Here is a 19,951-nt window from a genome sequence, read left to right on the forward strand (position 1 = left end):
AATCAAATAAAAAGATATCACAAGCCTCATTTCCAAGAAGCAACCAAGGAAGCATCACCAAAAACTCTCTCTTTCTCTCCCAACCTTCTCCATTCGGCCTTCACCCTAAAACAAAGAAATCAAAATAAAAACTTCAAGCTCTAACCATGGATAAATCCTCCCATTAATTCTCAAGCTTCTTGCCAACCAAACTAAGGTAATATAAATCTTTGAGCTCTTTTTATCAAGGTTTGATGGGTGAAATAAAATCAAGAAAGTTGATAATGAATAGTGTGAATAGTAACTCTTCTTTGGTTTCTTGATTTTAATGGTTGTTTTAGGTTCCAAAAACTATACTAAGCACTCCCAAGACTTCACCATCATAAAGAACACATCTCAAGCTCTCAAAAAAGGTATAAATCTTTGACCCCACCTTATTTAAGATTTAAGTTCAAGATCCTTTTAGTATATAGTTGTAAACCTAGTTTTGTTGAGAGTATTGTTGTAATCTTGATATTTAGTTAAGTAGATTTAAGGTTGATTGTTTTTGCCTCAAGAACATGATGTTCTTGAGAGGAGTTAGTGTGGTGATGATGATATGTTGATTATTGGTGGTAGTACAAAGATTTAAGGCATAAACGAAACTCCGATCGTAACCGTAATCTCGTTAAAACGAACAAAACATAACTATAGTTTCTGCAGAAAGTCCCGAGGATGTAAACTGTAGTTTCTTGAAAAATAACCCTTTATAATGATATATGATGTTATAAGGATCGTTTAGGCGTTTGAAACGCTTGATTCCGATTTACGGATCAAAAGTTATAGCCATTTTACTAAAAGTGATTTACGCGACAAAAGCTGCTACGAATTACGAACTTTGAAAATATAACGGATCGACTTAAGAATGTTCATAAATCATGAAATTTTTACAGAGAGTATTTCATTGAGTTTTCTAACTTCCATAAAAATTTTACGTGAAATTAATGATTTTTTAATTTTAAAAAAATATCGGGACCGAGACCGCACGATTTGAAACCGTAGAATCCATAAGCGGAGCCGACGACGAAAATGAAAATGAACTTAAGATACTTTGAAAAAGGAAGCGACCATGATGTGAATAAGGACTTAAAGGAATAATAAGGGTAATATAAGTTGAGAGGGTGCATAATAATTAGCGCATGAGTGCAAGTAGCCGTAAATTAGAACGGGACCTAACGAAACGAATTGTGTTTATGATTATAGATTTACGAGCGGGACCTAGAGCATCCTCCACCTCGAGATACCCAGGAAAGTTTACGAACCCAACTCCATTTACTGTTGTGTTGTGAAAGGACTGTTTTATTATCATTGCAGGAATACCATGCTTGCCATGATACGTAGTAACTGAACTTTTCGCATAATATAGCGATGTTGTACGATAAGTAAGTATCGTAGAATGTTTAATTCCGCTTTAAGTGTGGCGTATAAGTATAAGACCGTGAGTCGGTCGGGATTTTAAGATAAAAACCCAGTGATATTATAGGACGATTAAAAGTCCATAGTAGTACGGTTTAAAAGGACCCAACGTCCACTTACAAAATACTAAACACCTCGAACTTTTATTAAAAAGATTTCTAAAGATCGTATTCCCTCAACTATACTTTATCATTCGAATAATAAATATCTATTTACTATTCTTTTATTATGGGAGAAGTATTGTCCAGTGAATATTTATTTCAGACTCGATTAAATATTAAAGATTATTAAATTACTTAAACATAAATTAGTTGAGGAATATTATTTCAAATATTCTTTTAAAAGTATAATTATTCGAAGTTTAATTATTCAATGATTAATATTTGATGATTAAGAATTTGTTATTTAATGGTTTAATTATGATTTAAAAATCATAGAACTTGATTCAAAATACTTTCTGATTTTCGGAAAATCATTCGAATAATTTCAGATCGTCGGAGAATATTATCTCGACTTATTTTAAATATTTGGATTATAGTTTCAAAAGAAACTCCCCCTTATACAACAAACATGTTGACAACGGTCAACTCACATCCCTAGTACTTTCTCCGAAAATGCTCGGAAGTACATATATATACGTACAAATCAAAGTGTAAGTATCAACAAGCAATATGCTTGGGGAACAATATAAGTTCCAGATTGATTATGAGATTCTTACAAGGACAAGGAGGGGGTGACTCCAGTACTTCGTGGAATGGGGAAACTACCAATTTACTACCACATGAGAAGGTATCTTATATATTGATGAACATGTGGAGTATGCGTACCTGAGAGGGATGGACGCAAAACCGTGTCTTGAGAAGGATAGACACGAAGTGTGTACCTGAGAGGGACGGACACAGAAAAGGCCCAAATGTGGCCAGGGTGAAAACCAATAATAAAAGGGAATCGTCCATCTACATATAGAAAAGGTTACTATTTCCGTAGTACGACTGATCATCGTATATGGTGGCTCCGGTGAATGTCCTATTCTTCCAATTGGAATTGTGATACAATACCGTAACCCAAGCCTAGGTGCTGGGTTTAATATTAAGGTATTCGCAGGATAATAAAATCCACTAAAGAATTATTTTCATAAGAAGGTGTGCATCACCAAGGAAAACTATTTTTGAATAAAACATAATTATCATATATGATGTTTTACGTGAGTTATCATACAGTCATTTTCATACTGTACATTTTTATATTGGGCATTATAGCTCACACTTGTTTTCTTAAATTTATACAACACAACAATGAATCAAGATGCCTACCATGAGAACCACAGCCAGGAAACAGGTAAGAAATGGCCAGTTGTTCCGTAGGTTGTTTGGTGTTGTACCACAGGTAGTTCAAATAAGCTGGATTGGTTTTCAGTCGTTTTTAGTTCGGCTTATTTATAAGTATGACTTATGTAAGGTAATAAATAAGAAACGTATATTTGGCCGACGGACTAGCCTTACTTAAAGGTTATTCCCCGGTAAGACTTAATTACTTTTGGGTTGTAATAATTATCACTTTGTGATTGATCTACTCTAGTAATGAATGGGATACTCGTAGTTTATTGGTGGAATTCGTAATGGAAACTCAAATTTATCAGGCACCAACGAATTTTACCGCCGTCGACGATGAGCCTCAGCGAGTCGACGGTGGACGATGATGATTAATTCTTAGTCCTAAATTATAAATAAATAAAATTAGTTTATGAAATAAATTTCGAAATGAAAAGTAGGATATTATTATTATAAATTATACCGGTGTTTGGGATTACGAATGTTGGATTTTGGGTTGTTGTGATTTGATTGAATTGACGTCGAATTGTTTCGACGGGTAGGCCGATAAATAAAGGAAACGCTGCCTGATTTTTGGGAAATTAATTCCGAAAATATGGGAACGTAACCTATAATTATCGGACACGTCGAAGGAAGATATATATACTTATATTATACGAACCTAATTACGTGCTTTGGCAAAATATTTTATAATTACCCTAATATTTTCAAAAGAATGAGTATATGTACTTTCTGAAAATAAGTACCGAGCCGAATTTCGAAGATGTGAACCTTAAATGTTATGTGTATTTTAATAATACATATAAATACAAGTCGGGTTATGAAATCGTATGGGTAGAAGTAATAATGATACTATGTTAAGCTTAAACGATTATCTGAATTAGGGTATTTCAACCCTGTAGGTCCTAGTCAGAAGACTCGAGGATTGACATCAGATTAAGAATGATCTAGTGGTTAGTCATCGAGCTCAGCAAGGTTCCTATCGAAGGACCTGAGTGTTGGGATCGTATCCAGAATAGGGTAGTGGTTTGACGATAAAGCCGAGCATTCAAGTCAAACCAAAGTCAACCAGTAATAGTGGTTTAAGCTTATAAAGGCAAGTATTCCTAACTTTTCTTGTAATATACTGCAAATATTTCATTCCTATTCTAAGTTCAGAATAGTTAACTATTTTATATTTCGCTGCAATTACTCTTAATTATGCAAGTCCCTTTCATTATTGTTCCTATATTATTGATTGATCTCTTGAGCAAATACCGATTCTTATGGGTTATTTACGAACCCTGAATTGGGATGTTTTGAAATCAAAATGATTTTAAATCCAAATACTCTACGGGCTGGATGGTTACCGTGAGGGCTAGTAATGAGCTGGACCCTATGGGCCGGGGATGGACCGGACCCTTGGGCCATAGTGCCTGGGTACCGGAATGGATCTATATAGGTAGGTATATATCTACACTATATCCTGACTGATCAGCTGGGTATGAGTGTGAACGTTACACTAGTGTCCAGTCTAATTCATTGTTGATCTCCATTAATAACATTTTCTCTTAAAGAGTTTTATGATTACAAAACTGGACGAAACCCCGTTTCAGGAGATGAATCTCGGAATTGATCGTCACTTCTATTTTATAATTCAGGGCTGGTAATAACCAATGTTTATTCGCTCAACTACTTCAAAGAAATAAATTTTTTATAAATTATTTAAAGATTTTGTCCAGAAAAGTTATTTTGATATTGATACTTGGAAATCGATTATATACTTGTTGAGCATTTTTGGCTCACTCTTGTTTTGTAAATTCTTACTTCTTTCAGAAATAAATGAGGATAAAAGTGAATAGCTTTTGGATAGACAACAGAATTTAGAAAGATCTCCACTGCAAGAGAACGAAGATGTTAGAAAAGTAAGATAAGGGAATTAGTATAAAGGTATTTAAACTTATATTTTAGTTTTTTGTTACTTGTAGAAGGTTAGATTCTTGTTTTATATCATAACCTGTAAACGATCCGGATTTAAGGGGTCATATGTATATTATTTTATATTATGTAAAGATTGTTTAGTGACACCAAATCTTGACCCCGGATTTGGGCTGCTACACTCTTGCTAGTAAATCTATCTAAGAATGGCATGATGGTGCCACAACCAAACTCACGGATGAGGTCTCCAAGGTTAAATCTTTCTAGGAAGACAGTTGAGTCTCATTCTGCTAAAAAGACAATTGGTGTGCATCTTAGACAAGCACAGGAGTCTGATTCTGAGGAGACAAGTCCACAAGAACCTAGATATGAAAGTGATCTAGAAGCTTCAAAATATCCAGCCATACAAGAACCACTACCTCAAAGTGGTAGTGCAGGCTTAACTCCTGATACAGTTCTCTTGGCACTGGATACTAAAGGAAGGTTACATGTTACACCAACATCCACTGAAGTTCTTTCAGTTCCTTAATTGGATCCCCTATATTTACATAAAGTTGATCCTTCAATCTCACAAGGTATAAATACTGACTCTTCTTTATCAGCATTTAATTTAAATACTGATAGTGTCTTCTCAGCATTTACTATTCATTTATGTCTTGATGGTATGATCAAGTCTAGTCCTCCAAAAGAGGGTACCCCTAGTCATGTGACCACAGACATCTCTTCTCAGCCACCTCTTTTTTATGTAGGTCAAAATTTTCTGAGCCTTTCATGTGAGATTGAGAGAAAAGATTTAGAGGAAAATAGAAATAAAAAGAGGTAGGATCGTTACCCAGAAAAAGGAGAGGTAGTTGATAGTCAGGATTTAACATATCCTTGTGAGGAAACTCTGACTCTTAAAAGTCATGAGATGAGTGGTGTGAAAAGTAGTGAGACTAATTTAAAAATTATTAGAGATTTAAGTGGTTCTTTGTTTCATTTTACAGGTGCTCAGAGTCATAAGAAATAGTTGTTGATCCACAACATGTATTCCATAAGTTAAACTTTGATGCACCAAGTGTTGATATTCTCCCAGTAGGTATGATCATATCATGCAGTCCACTCTTATTTAGACACCATCACTTGTTACAATCCCTGTTATGACCGAGAAAGTATAACAGTTCATTTCTACTACAATTCCATCTTCAATAACCCATGTTGTTGTTGTTATTGTTGTTGAGGTTGAAGAACACTCCATTCCATCTTCACCACAACTTTCCACTACACTGAAATTCTAAAGATAAATGATGGTGCTCCAGTTCCTATGGCTATTATCCTTGAAGAAGCTGTATTAAATGCTGATTCCATGGAAGTTTCTGAAGCAGATGGTTCATATACTGCTCGAATTCTCGACTTTATCTTAAACTCTGATGTTGAAGATAAAGTATCACAGAAGTTTAAGGAACCAGTTGCTAATGATGATTCTAGTCAAGGTAGTGATTCCGCTGATGGAGATGATATTTTATGTGTCTAAAATCAATGTGGAGAAACATTTTGATGAAGACTTCGATGAGATCATTTTTCCTAAAGATATGCCTGAAAGAGAAATAAAGCTAAAAATGGCTAAGTTAGATAAAGAAAACACACATAAGTACTTGGATGATGAATGGGTGTCTAAATGGAAGGATCCAAACTATCCAATCACTGTTCATCATGCCTCTCAAAATTTAGAGACAGCTGAGAAGTAGATCATAAATCTTGATGTGCTCACCCATCTCAAGGCTTTAGCTTTGATGATCAAATCTTTTCATTCCACTCAGGCCAAGGCTGACTCTTAGATAGAAAAACTCAAGGATGCTTTTCATGACTTAGCATTAGACTTTAACTTAAAAAAGGAACTTTTATGGAAAAACAAGACACCAACTCCTAATAGAGACACTAGAATAATTAAGAACATCTATAGTGGAGGATCTCAATATAGAGAATTGTAATATCCCGAATCCGAGGTCAGGATTGGGTGTCACCAAATAACTTTAAACAATATGAACATGTATATTAAAACAAATATACAGATAACCCCTCAATTCTGGATCGTTTACAGGTTATGGTATGAAACAAGAATCTAATCTTCTAAAATATATATTAACTAAATACAATTCCATTACCTCTTTACTAACTTCCTTAACTTATTCACTCTGATATCTCCAACTTCTTGCAACTGAGATTTCTCCAATTCTGCTATCTACTCAGAACTACTCCCTTTAATTCTTATTTGAAACTGAAAGGAATAAGAATTCACAAAGCAAGATTGAGCCAAAAATGGCCAGCAAGTATCAACATCCAAAGAATTTACATACACAATTTTTAAATAATTTATAAACATTTTTATTTATTTAAAGTAGTTGAGCGAATAAATATTAGACTTTATTAGCCCTTGATCATAAATCAAAAGTGACGAGTAGTTCCCGATTCATCTCTTGAATCAGGTCTTTGTCCGGTTTTGTAATCACAGAACTTTTCAAGAAGGAATGCCGTTAATGGTGATTAAAAATAAATTAGAGTGGACACTGATTCACACCCATATCCTATTGATCAGTCAGGATACAGTGCAGATATATACCTCTATGTATATATCCATTCGGGTACCCAGGCTCTATGGCCCAATAACCAAGGGTCCGGTCCATTCCTGACCCATAGGGTCCAGTCCATCACTGTCCCTCATCGTAACCATCCAGTCCGTAGAGTATTTTGATATCAAACCATTTTAATTTCAAAACATCCTAATTCAGGGTTCGCAAATAACCCGGAATAATAGGTAGTTGCTCGAGAGATCAATCGATAATAAAGGAATAATGAAAGGTACGTGCATAATTAAGAGTAATTGCAGCGAAATATAAAATAGTTAACTATTCTGACCTTAAAATAGGAAAGAATTATTTGCAGTATATTTGAAGAAAGTTCAGGAATACTTGCCTTAATTGATTCACTTTCTAGCCTTCAATCACCATTTTATGTTTACCTCTACTTTGTATCTACTCATTCCCTTACCATAAACAATCAGACTTTACTTTCACTATCATTGTCTAGATTTGAATGCCTTGAACTAGGTGTATCTATCATAAAAGATACCATTTTAATTGACAAGACCAAATTCAATCGATATAATTGTACGTCTTGACGCCTACCCGGTCGTTTATACTTAATCATGGTATTGGGAATTGTAAACAGATAGCATACGGGTCACATAGCACGTAATCATATTATTCATATGACACATGAACAGATAATTCATGTAACACATAAGTTTAATCATTAAAAGGTAAGACTCGAAACTTCTAGAACTGAAATTGGGTCAAAATAGTACTTATTGATCAATAACCAACTTAGAATGACTAATAAAACAAACGACCTTTCGATACAAAAAATTAGGCCTCAAAGTTTTTTAATAGAACCACAATATTTTTCTGAGCCTAGAGGCGTTCGTTTTGTATTAGAAGGATGAACGGTCTATTTATTATGAATTTTTGAACAATTTTCGGAATTAAAACGGGTCGTCGAATCATTTTATATTTAAATAATAAGATCCGAACACCCGAATCCGACTTTAAAACCATTTAATAATAATTACCGAGCCTTGAAAATAATTTAAAATAATATTTTAAAGCTCGTGACTATTTTTTCAAAATTTATAATTCAAAAGAAATAATTAAATCTAATTAAATAATCAATTAAAATTAATTAATAACTAATTAAATCAATTAATCAATTAATATTAAAATTAATTGACTAATTAAATTATTAATTATCAACTAAAATGAATTACTTAAATAATTTAGATTTATTTTAAAATTAAAAATAATTTTTAGAATAATAAATAATGAATTTAGGAATTTTAAAATAATTAAAATGAATTTTTTTGAAAATAATTATAAAAAGAAAATACAATTTTTGAAAATAATAAAACAGAATCCTATTTTTGGAATTATATAAAACAGTAATCCCATTTTAAAGTTTCTTAAAATTTCAGGGAATAATTTATAAAGTTTTACAAACTGGGAAGGTCGAATGGTAATTCTACCATCTTTCTCCTCCTCCTTCCACCTCTAGGGACCGACAACCATGGTCACCGCTCGGAGCTTTTATGGCCACCACCAAATCAACCCTGAAACGCGTGAAATTAACGGGAAATGATCTCTAGGCTTCCAGGAGCACGAATGTGACAATAAATCAATCAAACAACCTCTCAATAATTCGTAAAATGAATCGGAAATTTTCATCGTCGGTGAGGTCGTTTTTCTGATCAACGCCTTTTGGCTATCGTTTGTTCATCACATATATACCAATAAATTCCTCTTTCAATGGTCTATTCAATGGTACAATCAATTTTAACTAATAACACTCGAATAAAAAACGCCCAAATTTCAATTAAGAACATTCAAGCACATAAATCCTAATTTTATTAATTCGAAGATTAAACCCACTTTTCTACATGATATTGAACTCCAAATTTTTCATATAATATACCAAAATAACCAGGACAAAATTATCTACAAGATTCAAGCATCAAATCATCCAAATAACATCAACATCACAATTTTATAATTTAATTCTTAATTAATTAAGAATAAAATAAATAAATAGAGACATCACCTTGATTCCTGCACTGAAATTGATGGTAGATTCTGGTAGAGCTTTTCGAGAGCTTCGATTCGGTATATGGCACGCTCGATTCCAAGTTCGGTAGCACGTTCGTTTTTAAGTTTGATTCTCAAGAACGCGACGGGTTTTCAGGTTTTTCTCTGTAAATTCTCTGTTTTTACTGTTCGATTATGATTATACGAATAAAATGAAATAAGAAAAAGGCTATTTATATTTATGAAATATTAATACCCGTTGGATCGTATTGGATCAAAAAATACTTTACTTAGCCGTTAAGTAATTGCAAAATGATCCAATTTGATACATGTTTTGGATAATTATCAAAACCGAGCTTCTTATAAAACACTTTATACGAAAATAATGTAATAATACCCCGTCTTTCGAGAATACAGGTTTTATTGATCTATAAAAATGATTATCACATCGAAAATTTTGAGCTGGGACGCGTACGGGTCAAACCGTACAATGGATCAAAATAGTCAAAACACGGAAAATGTACGGAATAATCAGATTGGGATAGGAAGGAGTTTTCCGAAGAGTTTTGGGTTGTAAAAATGCAAAAACGTTTGAAGTTGGACGATTCCCAGTTTTATAAGTATTCAGAAAATAATTATTAAATCTATAAATCCTTATAAAATTATATAACAATCCAAAAATTACCATAAAAATACCATAATTATCTATACTTTATTCTGGACATATTAAAAATCAAAATACTTACACTTTATCACATATAAACACCCAAATATCAATAGCAATCATCAGATAAGTCACCAAAATTCACGTAATAATCAGATGATTCGTTGAAGATAAAAGATCCAAATTCACTAACTAGTATTGGTGAAGATGTAAACATTCAGGATTTATAGAAGATCAGATGTGTTCAAATTATTCTTGACAATTTTGATGGTGACAAGCCTAAAGAAAAGATGGTGTATTTTCTTGATTCTGGAAAAAGGCTAATGGTGTATGGAAAAATATAAGTTTATTCCCAAATACATACTGAAGGATGATTCAGTTGCTGACATGCCTAAGGGAGGAGCACAACTAGTGGAACAGGTTGGATCAAAGCTGATTTCTTTTGGTCATAATGCTAAAGACTATGGGTTGATTCAACTAGATGGCTTAAATCTGAGCAGCAGTAAAATTTCTAATTTAAAAGCTGTTATCTTTCAGATTGATGAATCTTCTAATGAGCTCAAGGATGTCAAGCAAAGATTGGATATGTATTTTAATATAGCTGAAGAGAATATGCCCAGACAATATTTAATGAAGGTGCATGATTTCTTAGAATTCAAGACTGAAGATAAAGTCTGATACACTAACTATAAGATTGTACATTTGTTAGTATTTTTGCATTTAGATAGTTTTGACATCAACAAATAAATAACTTGTACTTATTTCCGTAATGCACAAGTTGGGGAGGTTGTTAGATATGATTTAATGATATAAGTATTTAGCTATTATAGTTTTCCAACAGCACTTGATATCAGAGTTTGACAAAGATGACGTCATCAACATTTATCGTTAGTATTTGCAGATCAGTATTTGTCATCAGTATTTGTTCATTTTGTTGAGTTTTTTTTTTTGATTTGATTGTTTAACTGTATTTTAACCCCTCTACATTTTATTTAACGCCTAGCAAGTTAAACCAAGACCTCCTATTTCCTTAGGTGGGCAAACCTTCTCCAACTCAAATGGTGCATTTTGTTTGACTGATTATGGTTATTTTATGAAGACCCCCATAAAAACCTCATTCTTATTCTCTCAATCTCATAATTATCGATATTGGTATCTCGTATAGATTGAACCAATAAAATGGGATGCTGTATATTATATATTTGAGAAGCAATAGCCTTCCATCCACTAAGATGTGTTATGCCCTGAACGCGTTAATTTTGCTTTTGATTCTTCTGTTCAAAGGATTCCAGTATGAAATTGCTGACCGTACTAGAAAAACATCAATAGACATCAGTTCAAAACTAATGTCTATGAAAAACATCCGATGTCTTCGTGGGTGATGTTAAAGACCCCCCATTTAAAATCGGTTTTAAACTAAAGTGAAAGATGTCATATAACATCATTTTATTAAAAGAAACCAATATATATTTCACTATGTTAACTTTTAATGCACGTGTATCTTTTATATATTTTTATAATATGATATTTTTATGAATTTAAATATATGTATAATAAGCAATAATTTTTCCTTTGACCAGTATAATTTAGTTGAAACTGATGTTACTAATACCTTTGACATCGGTTTTCATTATAAAATGATGTTATCGATAGCTTTAACATCAGTATTTTTTTTAAAAAAATGATTTTAAACCTGGAAGTATATAATATAATATTGGCATAGTTATTTTAAAAATTTCAATGAATATATACACACAAGAGAATGAGATTAAATAGAGAAACATGCAAGTATTTATTATGCATCAAAAAAAATATTTACCCGAATTTTACTAAGAAATTGACCTCTCGATAAAAAGCTAAGGTAGTCATAGTTCCCTGGAAAGATTAAGATCGTGACATAATCAATAAAAGGAGACTTTGCATGAAAAATGAGGAAAAAAACCTGAATAATATAGCAATGGGTTACCAGATACAGACATTGTCAAAGAAGGTTCCAGATCATATTTGACTTGTTAAAGACATGTGAAAATTAAATTTATTTTATGTTTTGATCATAAAAGAATTATGGCAGTGAATACATTTATAGATTGCACCCAACTATGGATTAAAAAAAGTTACCTGCCACAATTCAATGCAATGTATTAGAGCAAGTCCAATGGTAGATGTAAAATGACTATAACCATTGCTATAATTTGAAACCAAAAAGTGGTTTTTGATGTTAAAATAAAAGTTGCACTCTAATGCTAGTTTCATAGCTAGTTTCAAATTTTCATAAATCTTTTAACTTCTACTTAATTTAATATTTTTTTGATACTTTAAGATGTACAAGATAATAATTATTTAACCTTTCCCCTCCATTTGTAGTAATAGATGATGTGGTAAGGATGCATATATGCATCCTTGGTTTCAAATATAGAATCAAGTATGCATATATGCATATTTGCACCTAAGTATGGCACCCCTTTGGAATTGAGTATTTTTGCATTTAGTGTTATAATATAGCAATAGCACCAAGATAGAATTGCATTGGACTTGCTCAAAGAGACATTTAGCATTAGTTTGTTCCTGCATAAAAATTGCAAGGACATGTGATATAAACAACTCAAAAATGACAGAAATCAGGGTTGTCAATTAGGGGTGCCTTCCACTTTCCTTTATATACAAGACTCTTAATTTTCTGCACAATCAAATAAGCTAATGAATATTGAGCTCATACATTTTAATAAGAATTTATACCAACTCATGTATAATCAATCGACAGACATTGGGTGTCCATGGACCCTTATACTCGGGATTTATGACAGTTGGTGGTGTCCACTTACAATCTATTATCATCCCAGTCCTCCGACTAAAGTTGAAAACAAATATTCAAACCGTTAAAATCTACTACAGAACATAAATTGCGTCAATCAGAGAAACTGAAAAATCATGTTACCTTCTTGGCATCAGTATCTTGTATCTCATTGGGAATGCCATCATAACCCTGTTTAATAAGACAAATATCAAGTTTCCTGAATGATGATTGGGGTATAGGCACATCATGATGGGGATGGGCCTACATTTGTTCCCAAGTACTATAGATCTCCTTTGCCTACCAAACAACCTAGGAAGGAGGTCCAGTAGGAATGGCAAAATAATCTGATCCAATGGATACTCTATCCGAAAACCGAAATTTTGGATTTACCAAACCCGATTTTTTGGATTTGGATATGGATTTAATTTTTAAACCCGAAAATTTTTGGATTTGGATTTTTTTTATCGTAGCTAACCCGCAGCTGCTACCCTTAGGGTGTGCACTGGGTAAACCCTACGGGCTCACGCAATAGCCTGCAAACCACGTGAACCAAGGTAAACCGTATTTAAGCGACAAGCTCTTACTCAGGAGGCATAATCATAAATTCTCCTCCAGTAGGATTCAAACATGTGACCAAGAGGATAGTTATCCCCTCTTTAACCAACTGAGCCAACACTTGCGGGCTGGATTTGGATTTGGATATTAGGTATACCGATTTGAAATCTGAACCCGATTCGAACACGAAATCCGAAAAAAAATCCGAATTATATATATATATTAATTATATATATAATACTAGAATTTTATATATTACATATTGTAATATTATAATATATATTAATTGAAAGAGATATGTCCTAAGTCCAATCATGTATGAGGATTTAGGAATTACTTTTATGTAATCTGTTTTGATTTCATTGATATTAATAAAAGACTTGTTTTATTTTTATTGTGGGCTCTATCTATTTAAATGTTTAAATAATATATACCACAGTTTAGAGTAAAGCTTTTTATGGATTGTGATGAGATCATAATAATGAGACCTAAAAGATGATAATTCTAAACTTAAATAGTTCCTGGTCGTAGGATTACTAACTGATAATTAATAATCCGCAAAGATCGGTACATACTATGCTTGCTTCATTATGAAGGATGTCTGTTGATAGACATTTGTGTGGTTACACTATAGCTAGTATGTAGGTGCTTATTATAGAATAAGTTCATTGAACATGACTCACACAGCTGAACAACTGATGGAGTTCACTCACGTGTCAGCAGTTGTTCACATAGTGATAGTTGTACAAGTATCCTTAGATTTGAGGTCATCATAGTCATCTTGTGTACACTGAACTATGCTTTGGTTTAGTTCTTAGTCTCAAGGGACAATTATAAGGGCTATACTTGGTATAGGAATTTGTACACGAAGATAGTGTATGATCAATAAAGGATCTACCCCTTCCAGTGAAGGAAGAGAATGTTCAATGCTGATCCACTTATGCTAGTTCAGAAATCTCTGCCCAGAGTGAATGAAATTAGAAAGGAGTTTCTAATTTATATTAAATAGAACTAAGCATAGTGAATGGGAAAGCAAGTGATTAAATAAGATAGGCTTGACACAAGTTCCATACCTTGTATTTAATCGTGACATTGCAGGGTAGAAGGAATTAATTGTACGGTAACTACTCACTGAATAGGTTCTTGGTATTCTAAACAGTGAATTCGTATTATCCGGATAGTCGCGATATACTGAGAAGTATCCCTCACGATGTAGAATAAATATGATTAATTAATTAATCATATTTAATGAATTAGAGAATTTATATAAATAATAATAAAATAGTTTTATTATTATTTATTTCTACTATCGGCTTAATATTGAACCTACAGGGTCACACCATAAAAGAGAATGATTTAATGGTGGAGGAATTAATTAATAATGGCTGATAATTATTTATTTATGAAATAAATAATTAATTAGCAAATTTAATAATTGATTAAATGAGATTTATTTGATTATAAATTAATTAAGAAAAGGTTCTTAATATTATTAATTAAAAATTTAATTTTTGGAAATTAAATCAAGTGAGAGAATTATTTCTTAAGAGTTTAGAAAAAGGATTAATAATTAAAAGGTGTTTTAATTATTAGTGAGAATAATAAAGGGTTAATAATAATAATATTTTATGGGAAATTTTTTAGCTGAAAATTTTGCCTATAAATATACTATTATAGACCCTAATTTTGCCTCAACCAAAAAGATTTACAAAACCCTAATTCTCTCCATCTCCTCCTCCTTCATTACATCGTTTTTTTGGTGGATACCGGTGGAGTGCTTCACACTTGAGGAGCAGCTGCTAAGGATCTCCGTTCATCATTTTTGGATCGCCATTATAGACCTTCATCTTTCCATTAACGTAAAGCTTCTTAAGGTAAACATACTGAACTACGAATTAAATATTATTTTTCGCATGGATCCTGCGGAGGGTTTCAGTTTTTTTAAGATTTAAATTTACGTTTTCGCTGCGTTTATGTGCTAAAAACCCTTCAATGGCTTCAGAGCTACTTGCGAAAAGTTTTTAATTCATTTATGTGTTTAACTGTTTTCGATATATGAGCATGTACGAGATTCGTCATGATTTGATGTTGATATAATATGCTTATATATGTATGGTTTTGAATATATGATATTCATGTGAGTTGTATAATCATAAGATGATTATGTAATCTGTATATATACTGATATATACATGATTTATGTTTGCTCTAATTATGAGAATCATATTAGATACGGATTCTGAATTGGCTGCTACATATTTGCTGAAATCTGGGTCTGGTGTCCGATTTACGCAAACGAATACACTATTCCATAGGTAAACGAGCGTCTGAACAAAACTGATAGCTAAAACTATCAACGACTCATCTGTAAGGTGTTTGACATCGTTTACTACTCGTAAACAGTGATTCTTGTTTTTCTGATTTGATTCTGATTTTTCTGATTTTTGTCATATTTTCTTTTTATGATTAGATCATGGATAATATGATATGTTAAGATCAAATTATGTGTTTTAACATGCTTTTATGTGTTGTATGAGCATGGTGGATGGTTATGGCCTTTCGACCTTAGTGTAATGGTTTTGATTTTGGTTTTAAATACGACTTGCATGTCGTCAATCTTTGTAATCATAAATCTCGAATGTAACTCGAGTTATTCTTGTAAGTTCATTAGATTAGTTTTACTTTAAATCATGTAATGTAATTGAAGACTCAAGAAGGCTATCCAATGGAGGTGACACAAAGAAGAAGACGAGGAATACAAGAAGTCTAAACAAAGAAGAAGACTTGTGTAATAAGTAGTTGTATTTATTTCCATCACCATATTAGATTGACCTTGATCTTTATCATGAGCTTGATAAAAATCATATAGGATGGGGCCATAACCAAACATATTTACTTTATTGCACTTTACATTTACTTGTTTATTTAATTTTATATATGAGATATATGTCTATGTTTACCATGCGATGATAGATTTAGGTGAACTTAAATCAATATAAGGCGTGCTCTAGAAAATCTAGAATAGGAATCATTTCTTGCCTTAACAATAAATATTATGAATACGATCATGAGATTCTTGTGTTTATGAAACACGTAATTGAATATGAATTTTCAATATTGAGAGAAAGGATGATTCTGTCAACAACAGATTTCTATCTGTAAGAAAAGGGTTATTAAGTGACGCCTCTTGACAATGCTCCACCCGATCTGGGAATCATCTGATTATCAATTATTGATTTGAAATATTTAATTTAAAAGGAAGAATCTCTTTATAATATGATTATGATTGTAATGTAATATAATCCCTCTAAAATTAAATAATATCAAGTAGTAATTGGCCAATGACACAACGGGCTTGTGTCGGTCATAACCTTCCAACATGGTAGAAAGTGGTTCTTATTTTTAAATCATTGTCGTTTCGTGCTACAGCCGAGGGCTTTGATTTCGAAATAAGAAATACTTGTCTATTACATAGAGATGTGTACATTGAATTAGAATCTAAAGGTCGGTACGTGCTACAGCCGTGGGCCGTTGGAGACTAATTCAATTATACGAAATATTGGGTTAGACTTGACTTAGAATATTGAGTTTGTTGTGCCACGGCCGTGACTCAATTATTCAAGAGGCTAAACTTATATTAGGGAATAACATAAGATGTAATTGACAAGAGTTGTCTGCCTATTAAACAACACATGACATTTCGTGCCACAGCCGAGGTTGTGTGATGAAATGTAGGATCCCTATTCCCACTAGCATTATGAATGCTTAATTTTCACTTAGGGGGTTGAAAAATTAGATAAACTAGTGGGAGACACTTATGAATAAAGACCCGATTCATAAAGTGTTTTGAAATGAAATTGAATATTTGCTAAGTGTTGTTATGTGTTTATCATTTACAGATTTACTATATTCGTCATGTCTTCTGCACTATCACTCCGGAGCATACTAGATGCTCACAAGTTGACTGGTCCTAATTTAGCTGTTTGTTTTCACTGTAACAAGTTGGGGCACTGGAAGAGGAACTGCAAGGTTTACCTTGCAGAATTGAAGAAGATGGGTAGTGAGACTACCGCTTCTGATTCAGGCATGTTCATGATCGAAGTTAATATGTCACTAGGTCAAATTTCTACTTGGGTATTAGATACCGCCTGTGGTTCTCATATTTGCAATTCGTTGCAAGGACTAAAGGGAAGTAGGACTCTTGAAAAAGATGAGGTGATTCTACGTATGGGCAATGAAGCAAGGGTTGCGGCCATATCTGTAGGATCATTTAGTTTACATATGCCTACGGGCAAGACTATTATTTTGAATAATTGTTATTACGTTCCCTCTATTGTGAGGAATATCATTTCTATTCCTATGTTGGATGTGGATGGTTTTTCATTTATTATTAAGAATAATGAATGTTCTATCCTTAGAGATAATGTTCTTTTTGGACGTGGCATTTTAAATAATGGTCTGTATGTATGTGACGTAGAGCATAATTTACTTCAGATTGAACAAACTAATAAAAGAAAAATGAGATGATGAAAATCTGACATATTTATGGAACTGTAGGCTATGTCATATTAGTGAAAATAGACTGCGGACATTGCATAAGGAAGGGTTACTTGACCCCTTTGATTTTGAATCATATCCTACATGCGAGTCTTGTCTATTGGGTAAAATGACCAAATCTCCATTTAGTGGACATGGAGAGAGGGCTGCAGATTTGCTAGGATTGGTACACACAGATGTATGTGGACCAATGTCTACGCAAGCCATGGGTGGATTTCCGTACTTCATTACTTTCATAGATGATAGATCTAGATTCAGATATGTGTATTTGATGAAACACAAGTTTGAAGCCTTTGAAAAGTTCAAAGAATATAAACATGAAGTGGAGAAATAAACCAAACACAATATTATAACTCTTCGATTAGATCGAGGCGGTGAATACTTGAATGGAGAGTTTCTAGATTATCTCAAAGAAAATGGTATAGTCTCCCAGTGGACTCCTCCATATACTCCACAGTTAAATGGGCTATCTAAAAGGAGAAATTGAACTTTTTTAGACATGGTTCGGTCCATGATGAGCTATGCGAATCTTCCAGTATTCCTATGGGGTTATGCATAGGAAACCTCAGCATATTTACTGAATAAGGTGCCTTCCAAATCTGTTCCTCAAACACCATATGAGATATGGAAAGAAAGGAAACCGAGTCTTAAACACGTTAAGATTTGGGGATGTCCAGCTTATGTCAAGAAAGTTGACCCAGATAAGCTGGAATCTCGATCCGTAAAATGTAATTTTGTGGGATATCCTAAAGAGACTTTGGGGTATTACTTTTACACCGATCATCGGGTGTTTGTCTCCAGACATGCTACCTTCTTGGAAAAGGAGTTTATCCTTGAAGGAAATAGTGGGAGCAAAATTGAACTTGATGAAGTTCAAGAAGCACAAACTACTACGGATCAAGTGGAAACACCTGTTCAGACTGAACAACCTTCCGTGGAACAGCCCATTCGTAGGACAGGGAGAATGTCTCACCAACCTGAGAGGTATTATGGCCTTGTCATTGAGAATGACAATGAGTTGTCAATCATTGATGATGACAACCCTGTGACCTATAATGAGGCTATGAGTAGTGTTGACTCAGGGAAATGGCATAGTGCCATGAAATCCGAAATGGAATCTATGTATACCAACCAAGTATGGACTCTGGTTGAGGCGCCTGAAGGTGTTAAGCCTATTGGGTGCAAGTGGGTATACAAAAGAAAGATTGGAGCAGATGGCCAGGTGGAGACCTATAAGGCCAGGCTCGTGGCAAAAGGATTCAAACAAAGGCAAGGGATTGATTTTGATGAAACTTTTTCTCCTGTAGCCCTGTTAAAATCAATCCGGATTTTGCTTACGATTGCTACTTACTACGACTATGAGATCTGGCAAATGGACGTGAAAACGGCCTTCCTCAATGGGGAACTTGAGGAGGAAGTGTATAAGACGCAGCCAGAGGGTTTTCTTTCCAAGGGAAATGAACACCTAGTGTGTAAGCTGCTGCGAACCATATATGGTTTAAGGCAAGCTTCTCGTAGATGGAACATCCGTTTTGATGAGACAATCAAAGAGTTTGGTTTTATCAAAAACATAGATGAACCATGTGTCTACAAGAAGGTTAGTGGGAGCGCGGTAACATTTCTTGTATTTTATGTGGATGACATACTTCTTATGGGAAATGATATACCGATGCTACAATCAGTCAAAGTATGGCTATCAAAGAACTTCACCATGAAGGACTTGGGAGAAGCATCCTACATTCTCGGTATGAAGATCTATAGAGATAGATCTAGAAGAATGATAGGTCTTACCCAGGGTACATACATCCAGAAAGTGCTTAAAAGGTTTAGCATGGAAAACTCCAAAAGAGGTCTCATACCGATGAACCATGGAGTGTCCCTTTCCGAAAAAATGTCTCCTAAGACACCTGAGGAAAGAGAGCGTATGAGTAAGATTCCTTATACTTCAGCAATAGGATCTATCATGTACGCGATGTTGTGTACAAGGCCTGATGTTGCTCATTCAATTAGTGTGACGAGCAGATATAAGTCCAATCCAGGTGAAGACCACTGGAAAGCAGTGAAAAACATCCTTAAGTACTTGCGA

This window comes from Apium graveolens, chromosome 8, assembly GCF_009905375.1.
Source record: "Apium graveolens cultivar Ventura chromosome 8, ASM990537v1, whole genome shotgun sequence".
Lineage (NCBI taxonomy): Eukaryota > Viridiplantae > Streptophyta > Magnoliopsida > Apiales > Apiaceae > Apium > Apium graveolens.